This window comes from Rhodnius prolixus, unplaced genomic scaffold (assembly GCF_049639745.1).
Source record: "Rhodnius prolixus isolate KJV_2025 unplaced genomic scaffold, Rpr scaffold_8, whole genome shotgun sequence".
Lineage (NCBI taxonomy): Eukaryota > Metazoa > Arthropoda > Insecta > Hemiptera > Reduviidae > Rhodnius > Rhodnius prolixus.
In genome coordinates this window covers 37,685,351-37,707,991 of record NW_027411593.1, presented here as the reverse complement: position 1 = coordinate 37,707,991, position 22,641 = coordinate 37,685,351, and the positions used below count along the sequence as shown (strand labels likewise).

General features: G+C 34.5%; 2 long non-coding RNA genes across 2 annotated transcripts in view; both read left to right on the top strand.

Moving 5' to 3' along the window:
* The window catches only part of LOC141451413 (uncharacterized), a 228,678-nt gene that overhangs the window by 117,421 nt on the left and 88,616 nt on the right, over positions 1–22,641 (top strand). The window lies entirely within an intron of this gene.
* LOC141450623 (uncharacterized) lies at positions 17,681–19,513 on the top strand. The gene is made up of 3 exons (XR_012456196.1): positions 17,681–17,919; positions 18,219–18,666; positions 19,457–19,513. It is a non-coding gene; the product is annotated as an uncharacterized lncRNA (long non-coding RNA).

Genomic DNA, 22,641 nt, shown 5'->3' with positions numbered 1-22,641 from the left:
AATGAATCTTAACTTTGCTTACTTTAATAGACTTTTAAAGAGGATTTGATTTGTGGAATATAAATTTAGGCCTCTCTTTCTGTCATTCAGAAGAGAAATGATTCAGAAATTCAATCGGATTCTTTTATGTTTGAACTTAAGATACTCTTTGTTGATTGTCTTGAAACATTCTTAAAACATCACAAGTAAAGTAGAATTAAAAAAAAAGTAAGTTTCTCATATTTCAATGAGAAATTGACAGTATTAAAAATAAACTATGTTTTGTTCTTTGTTTTTAATCTTAATTTTATTTCTGCTGTTATTCTGTATTTCAGAAATAAAGGGTTCTTTAAAAAGAAAACGTGTAATTCCTTTTCATTTCACCTTCAATCAATTCAGGAATCATTATTTTATGTTAAAGCTTGAATGATTCTTTATTGAATTCATTTGAACTCATTGAAAATAATTTTAGGCATTCTGCATTGAAAATACTATCCAATTTTGCTTTAAATCACATCATTTTCAGAGCTTTTATTCCAAAATTTCCTTTGTATTTTCTATTTTCCGTTTCAAATGAAAATTCTACCTCTGAAATGAGAAAGACTGATGTATTATGGATTCATTGATAAATTTTAAAATTCCATTTCTGTTTTGGCTCTCAGGATTCACTGATTCCTAGGATTATATTTAGCAGATTATTTTCTTCGGATATTTACTCAGATCCTTTTAGTTACAAGTAATCCTTACAAACTTTGTTAATTTAGAAGAATCCCTTACATCTTGCAAATATAATTCTATAGCATTGTTGTCTTGCTTTACTGAAGAGTTGCTTGTAAACTTGCACCAATCTTAAACGTTTTTATTCCCTTGGTGAGAATAACTCGAACTACTTAACATTTCTATAAAGATGCAGCTGATTAGAATTTAAATTTCTTCATCATAGAATTTTTGCGGCAGACATCGACCAAATTTCTGTTTCTTGCTATCTTAATACAAGCATTAATACAACCCAGCATGTTCTGAATATTTGGGTAACAATTTCTTTGACTTCCTCGGTATCGATAACCCATCCAGGTTGTCTCTGATCTTATTACTGCAAATTTTTTACCTGATAATTATAGTCCATGTGTGCAAAGCCCAATCTTCCGCTATTCAAAGTCTGTTCTAGTAGTTATTTCCTTTATTATTAACAATTTGAGTTCCTGTTATTATTTTACACATTTAGATTCATTCTAGATAAATCTAATTTCATGAGCTCCTTTTTAAATTTTCTTAACATTCCTTAATGAGTGAAATTAAGTAATAAGACAGCTTTATTATTATTACTGTTACTCAATTCTGATATTTCTTCTTGCTAAGGTAAAGTTCATATTATATAGTCTTCCGTACCAATTTAATTAATTATTCTGAATTATTTTAAGCAATAAAAAGTTATTCAGCTTGCATTAAAATTACTTCACGACTGATGTTACAAGTTATTCTAACTTCTTTGTTGTCTGTCCATCCGATAGTATAATAATTTCAATTAAATTGAATTTAAATAAATAAATAAATAACTTCATTGATTTGTAAAACCGCAGGAGCCATTGCTTCTCAAATAAAGAAGTAACAGATTCTGGAGGTGAGAGGACTTACACCAATTGTTGGCTCTTCAAATGATCATTTTTAGCCTCCATCACAGAGTAAATATCTCGTGAATATCGCCGTCTTAGTCTGGAATTTTCTGAGAGCTGGTCTATTGAAGAGTTAAGAGGTGTTGAGGGAAGAGAGTCAAACTTATGCATCATGAGATGATCAAATTTTGATTGAAATGTGCACTTTTAAATCAGTAAAGTTATTGCAGACTCTAGGGAAAGTTCTCGACAGCTTTCAGTACAATAATCTTCATCAGCTTCATACAAGTATTAAAATGAACCCACAGAAATGCCAGCATGCCACGTTTACTCTCCGGCGGGGCTCCTGCCCACCTATCTTCTTAAACAGCAATACTCTTCCTTGTACAGATCCGAGAGCGCTACCTTGGATTCTTAAAAAAGACAAACGACTCACGTGTAACCCACACACTAGACTTAAAAGATAAGCAATGACCATATTTGTGAAACTTCTTTACAGACTTCTTGGACGACGCTCCAAATTGCCCATAGAATTCAAACGATTACTATTCAATTCTGTCCTCAAACCCATATGGACGTACGGTCAAAAGCTTTTGGGTTCACCTAAACTTACAATCACTGTACAAGACATTCCAGTCAAAACTACTCCGATAGATAGTTGACGCTCCTTTCTACGTTGACTAAACTCACTCTTCACAATGACCTCAACATCCCATTCTTACAACAACTTTGGTTTTATTCAATAACTAAATTGCTAAAACCTGTTTCACAAAGAGCATCCAAGAAATGTTTATGTAAGTACTTATCGGTTTAAAGTTAATTTTGAGCTCTGACAAGGAACCTTGTCAGGAGGTAGTGGTTTTTATTTATTTCTAGTCGTTTTAATCGAAATGGTACCTCGTCAAATGTTTGTCCATGTTGCTGGTACCATGTGCAGAACTAGGAAACTCAGTCTAAAGATGTAGACTGGAGGACGAATGGCGCACCGAAGAGAAAAAGATCATATTCTTGACACTGCTAAACGTTCTTTTTAATTTTTCAGTTTTGTAATTATTCTTCTAGAGAATTTGAGAGAAGCGATTTAAATTGTTAATAAATTTTATCGCTATCTCCTTTAAATCAAAATTGAAATTAAACCAATGGTTTGATAGTTAAAATCTATAGACTTAACTTTGATTGCTTTGTCGAAGTAAGAGCTAAATGTTTTCAATTCATCTTATTCTGAAAATGGCGGATTATTCTATAGTTTATTTGGATAATGATAGTGATAATAATCTACTTAGAGCTTTGGCCCCCTGAGATTTAGTGTCATTTCGATACTGACTGGGAAAACAGCACTGCCTGACATGAATCAGAAGACTAGGTAAGTATACTCGTACATGTTGATGGAAGGAACGCGATCGTTGTTTGGGAAAAAGAAAGCCAAGGACAATCTGCTATAAATAATTAACTAAATCAGAATTTACCTGCGGTAGTTCTGAAGGTAACCAGAAGATAATGGTACTCACCTGTAACAAAGAAGAATATTTATTACAAACTTGTAAGGAACAATTTTTGGGACAAATTTAATTTGCAACCTAATTTGGTAGTTGGAATTGTAAAACTTGCCTCAAAAGGTAGGAATACAATTTTAAATGAGGGCATCTGTCTTGAATGTATTATAGACATCCTCCGGAAGATCAAAACAATAATTGGATTGCTGGCACTATTATGATGGCTGTGAATATTATTTAGAGGAAGTGTAAATAATAATCCCAGTTTAGTATCCCAAATATTTTCGTTTCCTTTTTCTAATAACAAAATATTTCCGTTATATTGTTCATCATTTAGCGTTTCTTTTCTTAGATTTAGGCCAGCTTTGGATTAGCATCCATCTTCTTAGATAGAGTCAGGTTTAGGTGGTAGAACTGTATGAACTTCCATTATTACAGCTTCCTCCTCAGGGATACTAAGTATAGCACTTCTCGACAAAACTTCAAAAATTGAAAACAAATTTTTCTGACATTAACCTGATGAACGAATCTCTGATGATTGATTAATATAGGAAACAGTTTTGTGTAATGATAAGTAAAAAATCATTTTTAAAATCCATAATGACCTGAAAATCTCTTTCATTAAAGATCTTGCTAAAACTCATTTCCTTAAATTTCATTCCTCTACAGCAGCTCATCCTAACCCTCTCATAGAACACCTATCTTCCTCCAGATTACCAGATAATCCTCTAAGGAGATTGAATAGAAGATGGCCCCGCGATCTACTCTCAACATAGAGCAGTAATAGCAAGTGCACGTTACTGGAGTGGACCACTACTGGGTGCCTTCTCCTATCTTCATTCACGATATTGTTATATTTTATCACATTTGCTTGTTGCAACAATCGTTGCAGTTGCAAATTTCAATAAAAGATTTTAAAAAAAGTCTTTTAGTCATTGAATATTGAGGATTACTTTCGGATTAAAGAATTGGTTCGTGCAATGTTCTGTTCAATTGATTCTCTCTTAATCAAAATTGCTCGAACGTTACAGAACCTTCCTCTACGACTTTATCTATGTACGCAGACGATATAATGATATTATCCTCCAACAAAGACATTAAACCAATTCATTATGGACTTACAAACATCCATTGCCTATGACAAAATGCTCCTTCAGTTGGCTAACGGTAGATGTAAAGATATAGAGTGGCTATAAGCCTAAACTAATGCAACAACCTAAAAGATTTATGGCAGTTCCCCTCAACCACCCTAAAGTGTACAGTTCTTAAGTGTGTACGAGTAGCAATTATGTATGGGTAAGTAAGGAGTTAAAGAGTTTCTCCTGTGGGTTAACTGCACCCAAATAGTTGTACAGATCAACTATCTCTGCCTAATGTGCGCAGATTGTGCGTTCGTATTGTTAGAATGGGATTACTTTACAAGAACTTCCAAGATTTCTGCAGAAGTGGCCTAGCCTGTTTTCCCCTTGCGCGGTTTTTGTAGGCTTGGAGATTGGACACGATAGTCAACAGGCTTACTAGGACCATGTCATGGTGTGGACAGATTTTTCACCAAGTGGAAAATAAAAATTAACCCCTTAAAAATGGAGGCTATTCTTTTTTACCAAGCGCAGGCCCGATCTTGGATCGACACGTACACTTGAGGGGACGGATTGTGCCGTGGGCTGCCACTTTCAAGTATCCTGGAGTTTTACTGGATCGTGGGCTGACTTTTACGCCCTACATAAAGGACAGAGCCAATAAAGGCAAGGCAGCCATTCGAGTGATGTTCCCGCTGTTCCGCAGGGACTCTAAACTGTCCCCAGAGAATAAATCCAATATCGCCTCGCTGCAGATCGTACAAAATAAATTCCTCAGGCTTGTCACAACTTCCGCCCGCTATACCCGTATTATAGAGTTACACTCTAACACTAACATGGACTATATAGAACACTAACAATCAGGTACCTCGCTACTGGTTTCTTCAGTAAGTGTGAATCAAGTCACAACCATCTATGCAGACTAATAGGGGCCACGGTGCACAAGCACAGGAGAGTTAAGGACTCCCTGAAGTGAAACTTTTCTTAGAGGTTGAGGGTTTTTCATTGTTTTTCCTCTCATTTCTTACTTTTATACTATAGTAACAATTTATGTAATTAGCTGGAGGTTATAGTATATATAACACCTTATGTACATATGTATATACTTTCAACTATTAATTAAATTTTTATCTATCTATCTATCTCGTAGACTAATTTCCAACCCAGTAGTATTCAAGTAGAGGATGAATACAGTTATTTTTAATAATGTTAAATTTATCGATGTGAATTACCGCATAACTTCTTTTAATTAAAAATCCCCCCTTCTTTAAAACGGTTTCCATAGAATAGAAAAGCGCTAAAGCACGCTTTTAGTAGCTTAGCGAAAAGTATTAAATGATTTGGAAAACCTAATGTAGCATATAACTAGATAAGTATAATGCAGCCAGTTCTAGTTATTGAAAGGAGTAGAAAATTTTCATCAATCTAATTTTGATATTAGATTTTAGGGCTACATCAGAATTTATTGGGAAGGCTCATATCGCTGATGTACACTATTCACATCTCTCCGTGCTTACAGGTGCGCTTATTTACTGATTATATGTGAACGCGTGGTTAATAATCTACCCCCAATCATCATGCTTCCTCATAAATATTATTAATACGGTATAAAGTTTGAAATTATAGTTGGATGAGATCATCAGTATAGCGCCTATATAGTAAACCAGCAGTCATATCGATGAATGATGGTGATGTCATTTCTCGCCATAGTTTCAACTGATAGATAGATAGATGATGATGATGTTATTTAGTTTACAAGATAAGCAATAACCAAATGGTGTGTAATGTCACAATCCGTCATTTATATTCAGGTGCAAAGAGTGTACTATGGAAAATTGCACGAGAAAATGTGGTAATTAATAGGCTGGTAATTTGTACAAGAGTGTTAAGTTTAAAATGGTAACAAACATTCGCTGTGTATTTGTGTGTGTGTTTGTTAATACATAGCCCAGTATGTATGTAATAGTAGCGGCTCACTAAGGATATGTAGAGGCATATGCCCTTTACACGTATGTGTGTAATGTATGTATTAACTTTGCATATATGTCTGCCCTAAAAGAGGGAGGCAAAAAGGGAGAGAACATTCTCTCACCTTAGGTTCCTCTCCCTGGATTTCATACACTTCTCTTTTATACAGGCAAGCACAAACTTATATATATATATATTTCTCACAATCACCCCAAAAGAGGGGTTTAAAAGAGAAAGTTGGAAACAGGGATTTTATTAGACAAGGGCGTGTGGTTTTGTAATTAGGAAAGCATCCGAAAAACAGGGAACTATGGGTGGTATATCCCGGAAAATATAACATGTAACAATAAGATTAACAATAACATTTACAGAATCATTAAATCTGTGCATAATTTCATTTCTTTTTTACATATGTTTACAAATTACCAAATTGCCGGTGCATTTTTTCCCATGTTTTGCATCCATTAGTATTGCACTTGCAAAACATTGCTGCAACAGATTTTTACCCTAAAGAGAGATTCATTCTGTTCCAGCGAAATTGATCTGGCTTTCCGGAATAACATTATCCGGTACAAAAGGATGTGTGAAGGTGCAGGGTAATACCTCGGAACTATTCCTCACAAGGAAGGGCTTGCGGCAGGGGGACCCTCTCTCCCCATTGCTGTTTAATTTAGCACTAGAAAAAGGCTGTAAGAGCCATACGGACAAGTCCCAATGGCACAATCTATAATAGATTAAGCCAACATATGGCATACGCGGACGATCTCGTCTTGTCAGGAGAAAGCAGAGCAGCGCTGGCGGGTTCTTTTCTAAGAATTTGAAGCGGCTTCAAAGAAACTGGGCTTAAAATGTAATTCAGACGAAGATGAAGTTTGTAGTGTGTTCTCGAAGAAATCTGGGCTAGTGATGAAGCGCATATATGGGCACCTTACAATTTTGAGAGGGTTTCATCTTTCAAATATCTGGGGGCCATTTAAACCGATAAGAATGAAGTTAGAGTGTAGAAATAAAAGGCAGGTTATCGGCAGGCAATAGGTGTTTCTGGGCACTATAGAAGATCTTAAGTTTTCGAGAACTAACAAGGGAGGCAAAGCTGATCGTCTACAAAAGCATATTGAGGCCAGTGGTTGCGTATACCAGTGAAACGTGGGTGTTAACCAACGAGAATGAAAGACTGCTAAATGCTTGGGTGGGAGAAGATTCTAAAGAAAATCTTTGGCCCAGTGAAAGAAGGGGAATGGTACAGGAATTAGGAAGAACAAGAAAATAAGAGGAGCTGTACCAAGAGCAATATTCAGTTAGATTGAGATGGCTAGGGCATTCAGTGAGGAGGGAAGATTCCAGACTTCCCAGGAAAATATGAATGAAGGGTGGAGCGCGATGAAAAGAGGAAGACCGAGGATTAGGTGGCTGGATGATGTAGAGGAAGATAGAAGTCTGGGAGTCTGCTATGGAGGTTCAGCATATTGGATTCCCACGCGGAGAGCCCAGGTTCGGATCCAGCTGCTGGCCCTTAGATTATTCTCTATCTATGACAGGGGTGTCAAACTGGCGGCCCCCGAGGTAATTTTTTGTGGCCCACAACGTTCTGAAATAAAATGATAATAGACAAAAAATTATTATCGCTTAGGGGGAACATCAAGGCAATACCGTACACTAAATTCCCTCCCTCGTTAACCCCTTTAGCTACAGAAGAGGAGTATATACGTGGCCCAGTGCCTTACCTGGAGGCCTGCTGACGTGGTATAAACTCGCTGACTCAGTTCTGGCGACTTTTGGAGAAGCGATATGTCTGCCACTCTAAGTGGAATTCCAGAATGATTCGGTTTTAAAAGACAAAAAAAGAAGTAGGAATTCTCCTTAAATATATTCTTATGTTCTCCAGTCTTTGAATCCAGATATAGCAAAACTTGTACGGGGAAATCGCTGGTATAAATCGAAAAAAGAATAATTTTCGTTTTATAAATACGTACAATTACATCATCTCCATTTACGGACAGTTTTTGGATTTCCCCGTTTTACCCCTATACACTTTCTATATAAAAGAACCTCCGTCTAACGGACACTCTACATAGCGACCGCGGACATTGATTTTGGGGAACGGATTAAACGTTTTACCTCCCACCAACGACCACCTTATTATTAAAAGTTCGTTTGACGCGGTGATAAAAAGGATTATCCCCTCTCAAGTTTTTGTTTTTTTCTGATTTTTCCTAAAGTTTCCTATATAAGCTCCATACATCTTGTACCATTTTAATCATTTTTCAATATTACTTTGGACGAACAATATTATTTTTCCCGCTATGTCTCTCAGACGAAAGTGGTTAACTCTAGAAGAGAAAATAAATGTGTTGGAATGATTTTGCAAAAACCAAATCGAGCCATCGTCAACTTGCCGAAAGGTTTGTTCTATTTTTCTAATAATAGATGCTAGTATGATGATAATTTTACCATAAATTATTACTGTTATGAATAAATGTGATGATTATTATGAAAATTGTTATAAAAATTATTAATTAAGTCAATAATATGTAGTTTTTGATAAATTTTTTGGATAATTAAGAAAAACTTGATGCATATCATATAGCTGCAATAACTGCAATTATGTACGTTTTTCTATCTATTAATAATAAACAATTCTTAAATAGATGTTTGGAAAAAACCCATATTTTTTCATTATGAAACTTGCCTACCTCCTTTTAATGGCCACCTCCAAACAGCGGCCACTTTGCTTTCCCCCGCCAGTGTCCGTTATTGAGTATTTTAATAATTCTCACTTTAGTATATTAATTTAACAAGATTTGTAAATGTGATGTGGCCCACGTGAATTTTGTCTGTAGCACCAATTTGCCCGTGTTTTAATTGAGTTTGACACCCCTGATCTAGGAGCTTCTTACAGCTCACTGACGAGTAAAGATAGAACACTGTCCGGAGGTCGGCAGTGCGACCGAAAAAAAAAAATCTCTGGGCGCCAACAACCTTAGAAGTTCTCGCGCCTCAAATTAAAAAAAAAACTATTAGGTGGGGAGTGAACAGGTGAAAGAGGAAGGAAGTGACAATAACTAATTAAAGCGTTCAATAATGAATTGGAAGAGATATTATCGCTGGTGTGAATAAAGTGTTTGGGCGGGAAGGCGGGAGTTCCAAGTTACACATATTATGGGGGTGATTGTGTGCGCCGGGTCCAGTGGTGGAATCTAGGTCTCTTTGATGTTGGCTAATGTGGAGAGCGCTTGTTTTGACCCTATTGTCATTATGGCAAACTATGACAACAATCATTAACACATAGTCCTGGCACTTCACAACATTGGCACATTTATAACACCTCCAGCTCGTCCGAGCAAACCATACTCGCTTTCCCCCATACTCACCCATTTTAAACCAATTTCCTATCATGGTTTGCATAATTTAACAATAAATTTTAGTTAAAAGTTTACATTTTAATTTTTTGAACGTTCATTTCTCCCACCCGCACCCACTCATTACTAAGAAGAAGTAAGGAGATCGGTGGAATTTTCGAAATTGCGTTTTCCCCGTTAGTATTAGTGTTGAGTTCGAAAATAAGCCGACATCTTAGAAACTGCTTCCATATAGTTCGCGATTTTGAAGCTACCTTGGCCAGATTTTTATTTGCTACTGATGGCAACGCTTCACCCGGGAAGAAAATGAAACCATACACCGCGCTCAAAGTGCATTGTTGCCATATTACTTATCAATTCAGCGAACAGACGTTCACACACCCTGGAACCAAGGTATCACCTTCCTCAAACCGCAAAGCCAATGTTTGTCCAGACGATTTCTTCCCACAGACGATGCTTCCAGACAAAACATTATTAATGCATAGCTAACATCTTGCTAGATCTCATATCGGTGCTTATGTAAACCCCAAAATTGTATAGCACTTCGAAATATTACTATTCCTCGAAACCTGGTCCAGCAATTCTCACTCTGTCAATTCGATAGCAGATGCTGAGATTAATTTTAATGTAATGTACGTTCTCACCATTTGTGAAATATTATATCAGTTAAATATAAAACTAAATCTCTAATTATTATCATTATTTTTTAAATTTATTTTATTTACAATCTGTATAATATAATATATAATAAGTAAGTAGGGAGAACGAAGGATAAATGGATGCGTGAAAGGCAGGAGGAAAGAAACTGCCCAGCGGTAGCACTCTGTACAGGATATGGTTTTTAGGCCTTCAGACTGCGAGGAAGTCGCGGAGCCACTGGCGATTCAGTCGGCACGTATTGTTAGGGTTTTCAGAGGAGGCGAGAGACTGTACTAGAGGATTGTAGCAACTGAAGAGAGCAGTATGGAATTTTTGGTATTTAGTCTTGGCGAGTTGATGAACGAATAGGATGTTGAGGTCGTTGTGAAGTGTGAGGTTAGTAAATCTCTAATTATAAAAAGCACTCTACTGACTAAGAAAATGTCATTTTTCAAAAAAGGTGTTCTGGTTTTTCACCTGAAAATGGTTCCTAGATTATCTTGGAACCAGAGTAAACAAGGTCGATTCCTTCTAAAAATTTTCCAGCTAACTTTAAGCGGGGTTCTTAGGAATGGGTGAAAGTAGAATAAAGTAATTGCCTATTTTTCAGGCAGGGTTTAACTTCCAATAGCCTAATTATATGTCGAGGACGGAGGCTTATACCAAGCATACTTTACAATAAATTTCTCATATCACCCATTAAATAAAATCCAAGACCTAAGACCGGGGAATCGAACCAGTACCACAATACATCTTTAGCATTGCGGGTCTCGCCACCGCCTGGGTAAAAGTTATTCTCTCCTATATAGTCCCATTTTAGTATATGAAGACTACACGGAAAAAAAGGGGTTAAGTCCAATTTTGACGAAAATGAATTTTTGGCATCATTATGTAGCTCATCGCACAAACTTTCAGATGGGTCAACTTAGTTTGAATGTAATGGTTTTAGTCTCAGAGTTATGGTTAGATAGAATATATGGCGTACACTGAGAAAACGGGTGAAGCCCATCCAAAACATGGACAGAAAGAGTGAAGTCCTGCAGGTGTGCATTTCTAAGCTGTATTAATTTCTTTGTCTGGTTTTATGAAAGTTATTTATCAAAGGTAGGATATATTATAATTTACATAAGTTCATTCAAAATAAAAGCAGAAAATTTTGTAAACAATATTATTATTTTCTGAAACTCCAATTAGTCATGAACACCCTGTATGATAGATGGACTAGACTCACAGATGAATAGAAATTTTGTCGCGGGGAGTTGCATAGAGTTTATGTAGTGAAATATGATCTCTATATTACATTATATTCTTATTTCCACAATCTGATTCGAGGGTTATACTAAGAAACTGGAACATAGACTTACAGACAAATAGACACGGAGGCGCCCCAATTTTTAAAAATATTTGGTTTGATACTTTTAAGAAATACTAAAGAATGGTCCATTCAATGCACTGAATAAATTACAAAAGCATATTTCAATAAACACTCTGAAACTATAACGTTTTCAAACTTTAAAGTTGCTCTCCTGAAAAATCTATAAAATGGACTTAACCCTTTCTTCCCGGGTAGTCTTCATATCTTAAAGATTCTAAATCCAATATAATATTTAAGTAAAAGAAATGGCTAACCAAAATTCCGAATAAGAAAACTGTCGGTCCCAATAGGAAGTGAAGTACAACTTCATTTAGTACTGTGTAAATTTTCTTTGCAGACGCCCAAAGGCTTAATTAGAACTTGGCACACCATCATTAGTTTTGAAACTTTACAGGAAATATTGATTTCAATGAGAGGAAACTATGACGACACAAGATCTTTATCTGTACCATTCTATTATGGTGAAGTCACGAAAATTTAATGACGTAAGTTGCAGTAAGAGAAAGTCGTGTGAGTGTGCTCAATAAATTAAAAAATAGTCAACATTAAAGGAAATAGAGAGCTATTAAATTGTAGCATTGAAGAACTTTGATTTTTAGTAATACTAATCTGATTAAGCTAACATCTACTTTTAATAGAATTAAATCTATGCTAGAAACATATTTCAGGAGTTTGGTGAAAGGAGCTTTTGTAATGCTATCTGAATAGTCAAGATTTAACAGTACCAAAACATTACCAATAATTCAATTATGGCATTAAATAACTCCAAGGAACTTCGTAGTGTTAAAGTTCGGAGAATAACATTATGGAATCACTTTCTAAGTGTACATTTACCGTTTAGGCTACATTTACCAAAATAACATATCTTTTGTATTGTTGCATTGTATGACAGTCCAAAAATGTACATTGTTTTAATGTGCATTAATTTCATTGATGAAATTTTGAATTTCTAGTGAAAGCAGTGACAATCAATGAAAATCTCTTTAAAGGATTTGAACAATTTTATCTGCAAGAATAATAATTAAAAAAAATTAATCTTAAGATGGTCCAAAATAAACTGGAAGCCCTACAGCTGTAAATCAATAAGCGCCTACAAAAGTATCATCTCAGGGAGCCAGTACTCCCGCACGATCAGCGGAGAGACATCACGATGCGAGTAGATCGAATGTAGACTTCTGCCAACATCAAGGACAAAAGCGCTGATTGGCGCTGAAGCGGTGATCAGGCCAATATTCTTTTCTGAATACATAGGTTGGACTTTAAAAGACAACCTAATGACCTAGTGAATGATTGATTCTGGGACATCCATAAATATTTGCCAACATCTGAGGTTACCGGATAGTGAGCTGTAAGAAGCTCCTAGGAAGAGAAAAATCTAAGGGCCAGCAGCCTGGATTCGAAACCAGGATCTCCGCGTGGGAATCTATTTATATAATACACGTAACCTTCCTAACTGTTTCATAAGATTTATTTTCAGCATTTCCCACTACTACTGATAAGTTGAAGTGGCTTTTTCCTGTCTATCGCCACCAGTATTTTTTGGCTTCATTCCTTTTCGAAGTTACCCAATCTCAAAGACCATCCTAATATTTTCCAACTCTTCAAGTTCAAATCCTCCATTCATTCCCGTAATAAGAAAAAGTAAAGTAATCGCCTATTTTTTCAAGCGGGGCTTAACGTCCAATTAGGAGTCGCGGACGGAGGCGACTAGCAAACTTAACTGTAAATTTCTTGTATTAACCATTAAATAAAATCCAAGGCCTAAAGAACGGGAATCGAACCCAGTACAGAATGCAAATTAGCTTCGCAGGTCTCGCCTCTAACCGCTCGGCTATCGTGGCGCCTTCATTCCCGTAATACTACGTAGATCTCGTCCGTCCGATCTCTATATTCCCTCACACCGTACTTCATCCTTCGTCAAATCCTTCCTAATACGCGCTACCTCTCTCTGGAACTCCTTAGCATCATCTGTCCGCCATGCTCCTACCCTTTCCTTCTTTAAATCCCTTCTGTTCAATTATCTCCTTTCTACTCAGCTTCATCCGAAATTATAATTGTATCCCTTTATTTTATTAATTTTAATTTTTCATTTTTGTAAATACTTATTTCTATTTATAAATACAGTGTTACCTCGGTTTTCGCACGACTTGACTTCCGAACAAATCGGTATTCGACCAAGTAATTCGAGAAAATATTGTCCTGAAATCCGAACAAACATTTGGAACTCGAACACCCGAGATGAGTCGAGTTGTGTCTTATATTTACACTTTTAGATCTTATTTCTTGTTTAGATACCTTGTTTTTACATAAAATACAAAAAATTAGGCCGGTAGACCGGCGTATTTCTTGGGGCTTAGAAACGAAATAAACTGACATAGTTTACATTATTTCTTATGGGATAAATTGTTTCGGTTCTCAACCAAATTGGTTCTCTACTGCACTTCCGGAACGAATTTTGGTCGAGAACCGAGGTACCACTGTTAGGCCGAACTAACAGGGCCTGCAACTGCACATGTACTTATTCTTAGGGGACAATAGTCCCAGAATAAATAATTCTACTTCTTAACCGCACAGTTAATCCCTTACCACTCAGTTTATATTATCGTAAAGCACATGTTTAGCAACAATTTATCCAAAATAAAGTGAAACAGAGATCGAGGGATTCTTCCTTAAATTCCCCATCATCAACAGTTTGTTCCAGAAATGTGTTTATTTTTCAATTTTTTAAATATTATTGATTCTAAGCACGATTCGGCCATTTGTTAGATTGGTTAGGGGGATTATGCTAGAAATGGTTGTTGTTTTAGTGGATTTAGCATTGCTTAAATTTTCTATACAATTGTTCAAGTTTTAAGTTGTTATTTTTTTCCGTATGTTGGCAATGCCGGATATTGTCAGTTGTGTTTTTTGTTTCCACCCTGTATAGGCTTGCGCTTTAAATACAATGTGTAGAAACGGTGGCAGTTGGTTTTATGTACGCATTTATTATCACAGTTTCGCCAAAAATGCCGGACATCCTCCACTCCTCTGCCGGATAATGACGTCTCCCTCCCTTCCCAACACTCCAATGTTTGAAAAACACTTGTAAAGTAGGAGAACGGGGATTGCTCTCCTCGGATAACTATGCGTGCCCAGCATTTGTTTGTCTGTCTCTGTGTCTATGTGTGTGAAAACAAAAGAGGAAACTGGAAAACTGACTGGAAAGCTCGTTTATTTTCACTACAGCACTCACAAATCCATGCTGACTGGAGCCAGTCCGTGCAGACATCCCCACTAATCCTCCTCCTCCTCCGCCGTCGATATTCCCAAATCGTATTGCTTGCTCTCTTTTCACAGCGGACATCCAGTTTACATATTTTTGTTTGAACAACTCTTCCAGTTCCAGCATCCCCGCGGCTCTGCTCTAGAGCAGAGAGCTGGAGGAGCTCTTGTTTCTGATGATGTTTTTAGTTTTGCAGGCTAAAAATGGAAAGGGAATGGAAAAAGCGATTTTGCTTTTTGAATTTATAGTCCCCACTTTAACAGGAAATTGTAGCCTGCTGTTGTAGCGGACAGTAGAAAGAGGTGCTTGTTGCCTACATCTCTTCCCCAACTCAGCTGGTGTTTTATTTCAAACTGGGAGAAGAGTATTTTAAAACAAATTTTACCGTCTAACCCTTTACAAGTAGTAGAGGATTGTCCAAAATGATTTATAGACGTTTTTGTAGTCATGTTTACTATGTTTTGGATTTTGTTGGAGTTTTCACAATTTTAGCGCTTTTACAATTTGGTTTAGCTGTTCCATTGTCACAATGGTTTTGTGCGGGTGGCTGGCGAGTGAATGCGTTCAACTGTAATGTCAAGAACTTCACACTATAAAACCAAATATGCAAACCCTCAATTACTTCTGCACATTGGATGTCCTGTGGAAAGCTTTTAAATCAACAGCCACCTCTTTGCATTTTATTACAAACACACTTGTTAAAGCACAAGTTTTAAAAGCTACATCATAATATAAAATGGTTTTTCCCGGCCACATTCTCTAGTCAACTATTTTAAAACACATAGAGTTTTCAAACACAGCTAGAGCAAATAGATTCAACCAGATGATTCTTTGAAAACGAAAATGAATTCACCTTTGTCACTGAGCCAGCTCAAACCAATCAGTGTTAATAAAATTCATTTGTTTTGTGCATACATTTTGAAAATAACTAGAATTCATTCCATAATGACCACTTCAACACTTCGCCGCTAAAAATAACATCATTTTACAACCTAACCTAACCGGAAAAAAAAGATAAAAACAATGTTTTTTACATTGATAACAGTAGAGAGGTTATTTCGGGGCAGACCTTGCGATTGTTGAAGTAAAATTTCTTTCAAAGGAATTTTTTTAATAATCTTTTATCACTTTTAAAATGTTTTGGGTCCGCAACGTTTGATAATATCTTGTGATTTTACCCAGCAAGTGTATGACAGAAACATAAGTGGAAATCAAATACGTTACACCAAGCTGATGAATCAACCTATAATGATGAAAGAAAACGGAAATAGTAAGAAGCAATACAAAAATATGAGCAACGAGGGATAAAAGAAACTATACATTTTCAATTTCCTGGCGGAAAAACAAGGAGAAAACTGTTTGTTTTTATAGTTGGCTCTAGAAAGAAGTTATTTCTTACTGCCGGCTCCTATTTCTCCTCTTCGAACTTCTCAACAGTTCCTGGGTGAGTTGTTGCATCACTAGGAATGCTGCAAGGCCTTATCTGGTAACTAGAGGAGGACACGATACATCTAATTAAAGGACGCAGTGCAGAATAACCTCCCTCCCAAAAACAAAAGTTGTGTGATAAAGCAACATTTCTTTATCATAAGTTAACATTCGCTACAATTTAGTTATCCACCGATCTTGACCGAAACTGTTTTGGGTCAGAAGGGATTAAAGCGAAACAACGCTAAGCTGTCCACGACTCTTGGTTTGATGAGATACGTATTTTAGAAGGTACTCATCTGTGAGCGCACCAAACCTGAGCTAAAAACATTTTCTTCAGAGTTCAGTAGTACCAGTGGTCTCCAGTGGAAACTCTGTGCCAAACATTGGAAACCATTGTACAATAAAAATTAAAAGGAACTTTACACGGTCTATCGGAACAGCAGTCAGAACAAGGAATTCAAGTCTGATTACCCGTGAAATGTACAGGACTGTCTTTGTGGTAAATGTGATTGACTAATTTTTGTAATAGCTGAATGATGTTGTGGCTCAACTTCGGGTGAGACGATGACAAATGGAAACCGCTGGCAGAAAGCAATGGCAAAAGATGTATGTGTTGGTCCTTGGAGAATCTTTGCGTTGGCGAGAAGTTCCAAATTTAATACCGGAAATGATCGACCAATGAAAATACCAATTCTGGACTTCCTCAGAAGATTGAGCCAAACAATATGATTGACAAGGAGCAAATTTGCAGAAATTAGAACAAATGAATAATGTAAAACAAAAGCGGAAATATTTTTTTGATAAAATACTAGGATACGCTGCTAATGGAGAGCAAAGAAATTATAGTTTTAAATTCCTTTTCTCCAGCATCCAGATCAATTCTTACCAACAGCTGGTGAACTAGGTTGCAGAAAAAAACTGACGGATGGAATGAAGAAGTCAAGTTTTCTGCACCAAACTGATGACTCAGTGAAGATGATCGAAATTCGAACCCGGTTAGAAATAGACAAAATACTTCATTATTGGACGGATAAAATCAACGATACGTCAAAGTACTGCACATCACATTTTTATCTTTGATTTGTCTTATTTATTTATTTTCAATTTTCTAAAATTTGTGACTTTACATTAAAATTCTGGAACTATTTAAAACAAACTCAAATGTTGCTAATTTTAAGGTAATTTCTGCATCAAAAACAACAGCATATTCCTGTACTGATAATAGTGATAATAAAAATAAAATAAGTAGTAAAACTGAATAGAAGTAGCTAAGTTTAATTAGTTTGCATCCATGTCTACATTGCCAAATGTTTAAGCGCTGTTACAGCCACCATTCTAGGTTATATTTCTAGGATTTAATACTTCAGGGAAAGTGTTTGCAAAATAAAACTATAGAGTGAGTGTTCAAATAAACTTCTTAATAGCATTTATCCTGTTTGTCTAAAGAAGTGGGGGTTATATACCTTACAGTTCATTTGTGATTCTCTTATCAAGTTCTATTAAACAGGAGTTTACAATTATAGCAAGTAACTAGTTGAGAAATCCTTATAATGTTCCCATGGTTTTGTGTTCAAATTAATGAAGTCTGTGGTATTTACTGTTCATTTGATTGGCAATCAACATCAGTAGCATCCATATCAGAGGTTAAATACTCTCAGAAAAGTGTTAAAAAGTGTTTTCCTTGCAGCAGTCTTTGAAATCGGACACTCTTTTACTTCCAGGTAATGTTTAATATCAGTTTGGTGATTAAATATTGAGGCTTAATTATTTCACTTAAGGTTAACAAGAGAAGTTACTTAATTTGTTTAAAGAAATATGAATAAAACAGCTTTTTTTCGAGCTAAATGTCTAAATGGCTGACATATGACTGGAATGGATTCGAGTACTTTTTGTCATTTAATTAACTCTTACATTTTAAACTGTTAAATGTTGTTAAGAAGATAAGAATTTAAAAAAACATTTATACATAGCTTCATTACCTATTCATGGTCACTAACGTCCTATTTCTCTACTTTTGCAGCATATGATTGAATTTCGAAGCACAATATATGGAACTCACGATAACGCACTGCATGAAAGACCGCACCTGGAATCATAAGATTTTGTTTAAAATCGTATAGTAATTACCTAAAAGAAGTAGTTTTCCTACTAGAAGAAGAAATGTATCACCCACAAGCAGAATCTACAGTTGGTTCAAAGAGAATTGTCTTACTGGGAAAATTTTTACATAAGATAAAGTGTTAATGTAAAATATTAACTCCATAATTGTGAAAATTATTTATGTATTTGGTTTTCTTTTATTTTTTTGGAGGGCTTTCAATTTAACTTCAATGAAGAAACTTGGAGGCTTAACTATAACTACACAGCTTTCATTAATTCTTTTCATTGATGATCAAGAAAAGTTATGAAATCTAAAAAGAAGTTCGTTGCAATATCATATTTTGTAATTAGAGTACATGAAAAGTAAGGTATGTTGAACAATTAATCTAAAATATCCTTAAAATAAGTCTGACCTAAAATCATTCTACTTTTTCCCAACCCACTTTAAACTTCATAATTTGAAATCTCCTAACAATTCAAAAATTAAGTAAAACCACTTTTAAGTTTTGATTTTTCTTTAAAAAGAAATAAAAAACTGACAATATTTCTCTAATAATTAATAATTAACTTCATAAACGCCATTTTTTGTTTAAATAATTCTAGTCAACTCAGCTTCCATGGACCTTTATTTTACTCATCAATTTTCCAAAAAGTTGACCGTAAAAAGTACTAAAAATCTTTGGTGATTTTAATGTTTGTACTTTATTTAACACATTGTACAACATATTTTATTAAATCTTTTAAAATTACTCTAAATAATTGTTCAATTAAATTTACTTACATATCTGAAGATCTGATTCCATAACGTGACGTCACTAAGACTGGTCTCCTAACTTGAATTTATATACATATACAATTAGAATTTTGTTTTTTTTTAAATTCTATTTAAACTAATTAGTAAAAAGTTTTTAATTATTAATTTTGTTTTGTTTTATTCATTAAATTAATAATTTTAATGATTCAAAATAAACTCGTCACTATATTTAATAACTGATAAAAAAACACAATATTTAAAATTGATTGTATTAATTAATTTTATTTTTGTTTTTAATGATTATTATAATAATTAATTTTATTTTAAGTTTATTAATTTGTATTATATCAATTATTTTGAAACAAATGAACTTTTTTTTCAAAGACGCCATTGTTCTTTTCCAGATTGGCTGTGTGACGTAATTTCTAAATTCTGTATCCGTTTAATCCGGTGTTTTAAAGTGATATTTTTATGTAAATGTTGTAAAATTATTAATAAAACTGTATTTATATATTAGTTTCGAGTAGTGCGTTCATATTTAATCCATTAAATATTTTCCTGGCCAATAATAAGGTGAGTTCAATTTTTCAGCCTTGAATGCATTTTTTTAATGATCTTTTTAGCATATTTTTAATTGTATTTATGGATATTTGGATCAACTAATATTCTTAAAACCATGGATTGAATATGTTTCCATTGATTCGTAAGTTAATTTGGTTTTTAAATATTTCTGAAATCACTTAATATCTTAATGAACAAATCTCAAGGCCAAATCTGAATGTTCATATAATTTAAGCATATTTAAGATTTCTTATATTATTGGGTACTATATTTTTTTGAGTGAAATAATGTAGCAATATCAAGGATAATTGATTTTATTCATTGATTTTCTTATCTACTTTTCATTTTACGATTTGTTCTTTTATTAACTTCTTTTGAAGTTCACTTCTACTTCATTTGGCCACATAATCCAAAGTTAGGAAGTTCCATAATGTAAATTAGAATTCTTATTTAATTCAAAGATTTATTTTAATTGACTTATTCCAGAAAGATTTCATCGTTAAATAAGTTAACAATGTTCTGAATTACTAAGTTGTGAGTTCTTAACTGAATCTGGTAATTTAGTCGATTTATTTTCAGTTTCTATCAATATTTTCTTACTTTGAAGTTCATCAACTTTGTAACAGACTAATAATGGTGACTTTAATTATTTTTGTTCTGGGTTATGTCCATCAAAAAAAAAAAGTTAGCTTTGTAAGATATTTTTAAACAGAAAAGCCACCTGAAAGAATTTTCTCTTTGCTAGCTTGGGTTTTTGTCAAGAAGGTACTGCCGTTTAAATGTGTAAAATATAATTGTAAAGATTTTTGTAATGGAGTTTATAACTTATTTTTGGATAACACAAAGAAATACCTTTGGATGATTCAAAGATATCTTAAAATTGCTATAAACTTTGATAAATTTATACTTTGAAAAATCTTAGACTGTTTAATGTTGCCATTTTGTTTAACTATGAGCTACTTCTTAAGAATATAACATATTCTATAAAAAATCATTACCACTTTGAACTGATTAGTTATATAATACAATATAACTAACTTGGACAGGGTAGGTACAGAAACAAGATGGTTGTATGAGATTATTTGATAAAATTATTTAGCCTAAAGATATTGAATGACTTTCCATACAACTTTAGAAGATAAAATCTTAATGCATTTATATATATTTAAAATTGTAGCTAAATTTAATGATGCAGTAAATAAATTGTGCAGCTACACCAGTCGCTGTTTCATGGCCCCATTACTTTACGGTTTTTGTATATTTCTTAATGTTATTTCTTTTTACTGTTAACCAAGAACATCTAGTTCCAGGTTATTGATGTGATTCCTTTAAAATTTATTCTGTTTATTTAAAAAAAAGAACTGCTCAAATTAATATTAATGATGGAATTAAGGAAAAGTGTTGAAAACTTATCTCTAGGCTTCCATATCTCATTTTTACAACGCTTTTTGATTTATTCAATACACACGCATGTCGTTGCAATCAGAATGTATAACGATTTTGCTTCCTAATGTAAGGTAAGAACTTACCAGACCCATCTATGATCTTAGACCTCCCTCGCACTATTCCAAATTAACAGATTTGGTGCCATCTTATACCGGATTTAGTCCTGCGGTCTTTATTAGACATCTTTCTATCATTTCTTGTATTTCATTCTTTTCCTTTGTACACAGAAAGGTTTCCGAACCGTGTAGCCGATAAACGGTCCAATTTCACTTCTTAATCACTGAGTACATCACTCCTCCAATATGTTTTCTCACAAGCTCATTTCTTCCACGTCAATAGTTTGCTCCTTTTCATTGCTCGTTGTTTAACCCTCTCATTTCCTTAGATGGAGAAAATAGGCAAGATACAGAGTAGTAGTCCAGTAGCCTTTCTCTTCTACAAGCTGCTGGTTATACTTTAACTCAATTCTCTTTCTCAAATTTTGCCAAAACCTCTTTACTCTAAGAAATGTCTTCCCTTTAAAGAAGCAGAACAGTGCTGTAAATGTAAGATAGTCTTCTCTTAATGAGACAATCGGCTTTAAATTGAATTGAGTTTTTTTATTACATTATTCTTCGGTGAATCGTAAGTGATTACTATGTTACTGCAAAGCTAAATCCACTACGATATAGTAATAATATCTAATATAGTAACTAATTTTAACTTCTTTCGGAGTCAATATTTCTTTATAGAACAAGAGGCATACATAAATACATAAAGTGTTTTTGTGGGCGTTTCGATAGTGCATTACTCTTTGTGATTTAGCAGAACACTGTCGCACACCTTTGCTAGGTACACTTGAGTGTTTGAGGAGTTGTTTGTGTAGCTTTGCTGGGATGTCTTATTTAATCTACAATAACCTATGCTTTTTAATAAAAACAAGAAAAAAATCTTTTATTTTTAATAATTCAAACTTGTAGTATAATATTCATCATATCATTACGACAAGGAAATGATTGTACATTTTCACTCTCCAATAATTATATGATTCTAAACACAAAACACAGATAATCGTAGACTGTGCAATCGATGTTTGTTAGTTTTAAGCCTCTTTGTTTAGAAAAGTTTGCTTCTATTCGTAAATGTTTCAAAACAGCTTGTACCAAATTTTACTCCGTCAATGGTGAACTCAATTGAATGCTAATATTGAGCTCATGGTTACCATTGTGAATCATCCTGAGGTACCTTTACCACAAAACTGATCGGTACCCTCTGAATCTTCTTCAGCTGGTTCGTCATATCCATGTACTCATGTTCTATCAACTCAGTATCTACTTCTGGTTTGTTAATTCTCCAGCACAACCTGCATTAGTGTATCCTGTTTGATCCGAACAATTTTTTCCTTCCAAGTGAAAGCCTAATTTCTTTGTTCCGTTCAGATATCTTAGAGTTCGCATAGCTGCTTTCCAGTTATCTTCTCAATAAATATATAGTTATAATGGCTTGTTCTGCTTAAGGCGTTACAAATGCAGGATGTATTAAGAGATTAATTCTGTGGCTTGGTGCAATAAGTGCCAATGTCAAAAAAAGGATTACGAGTGTA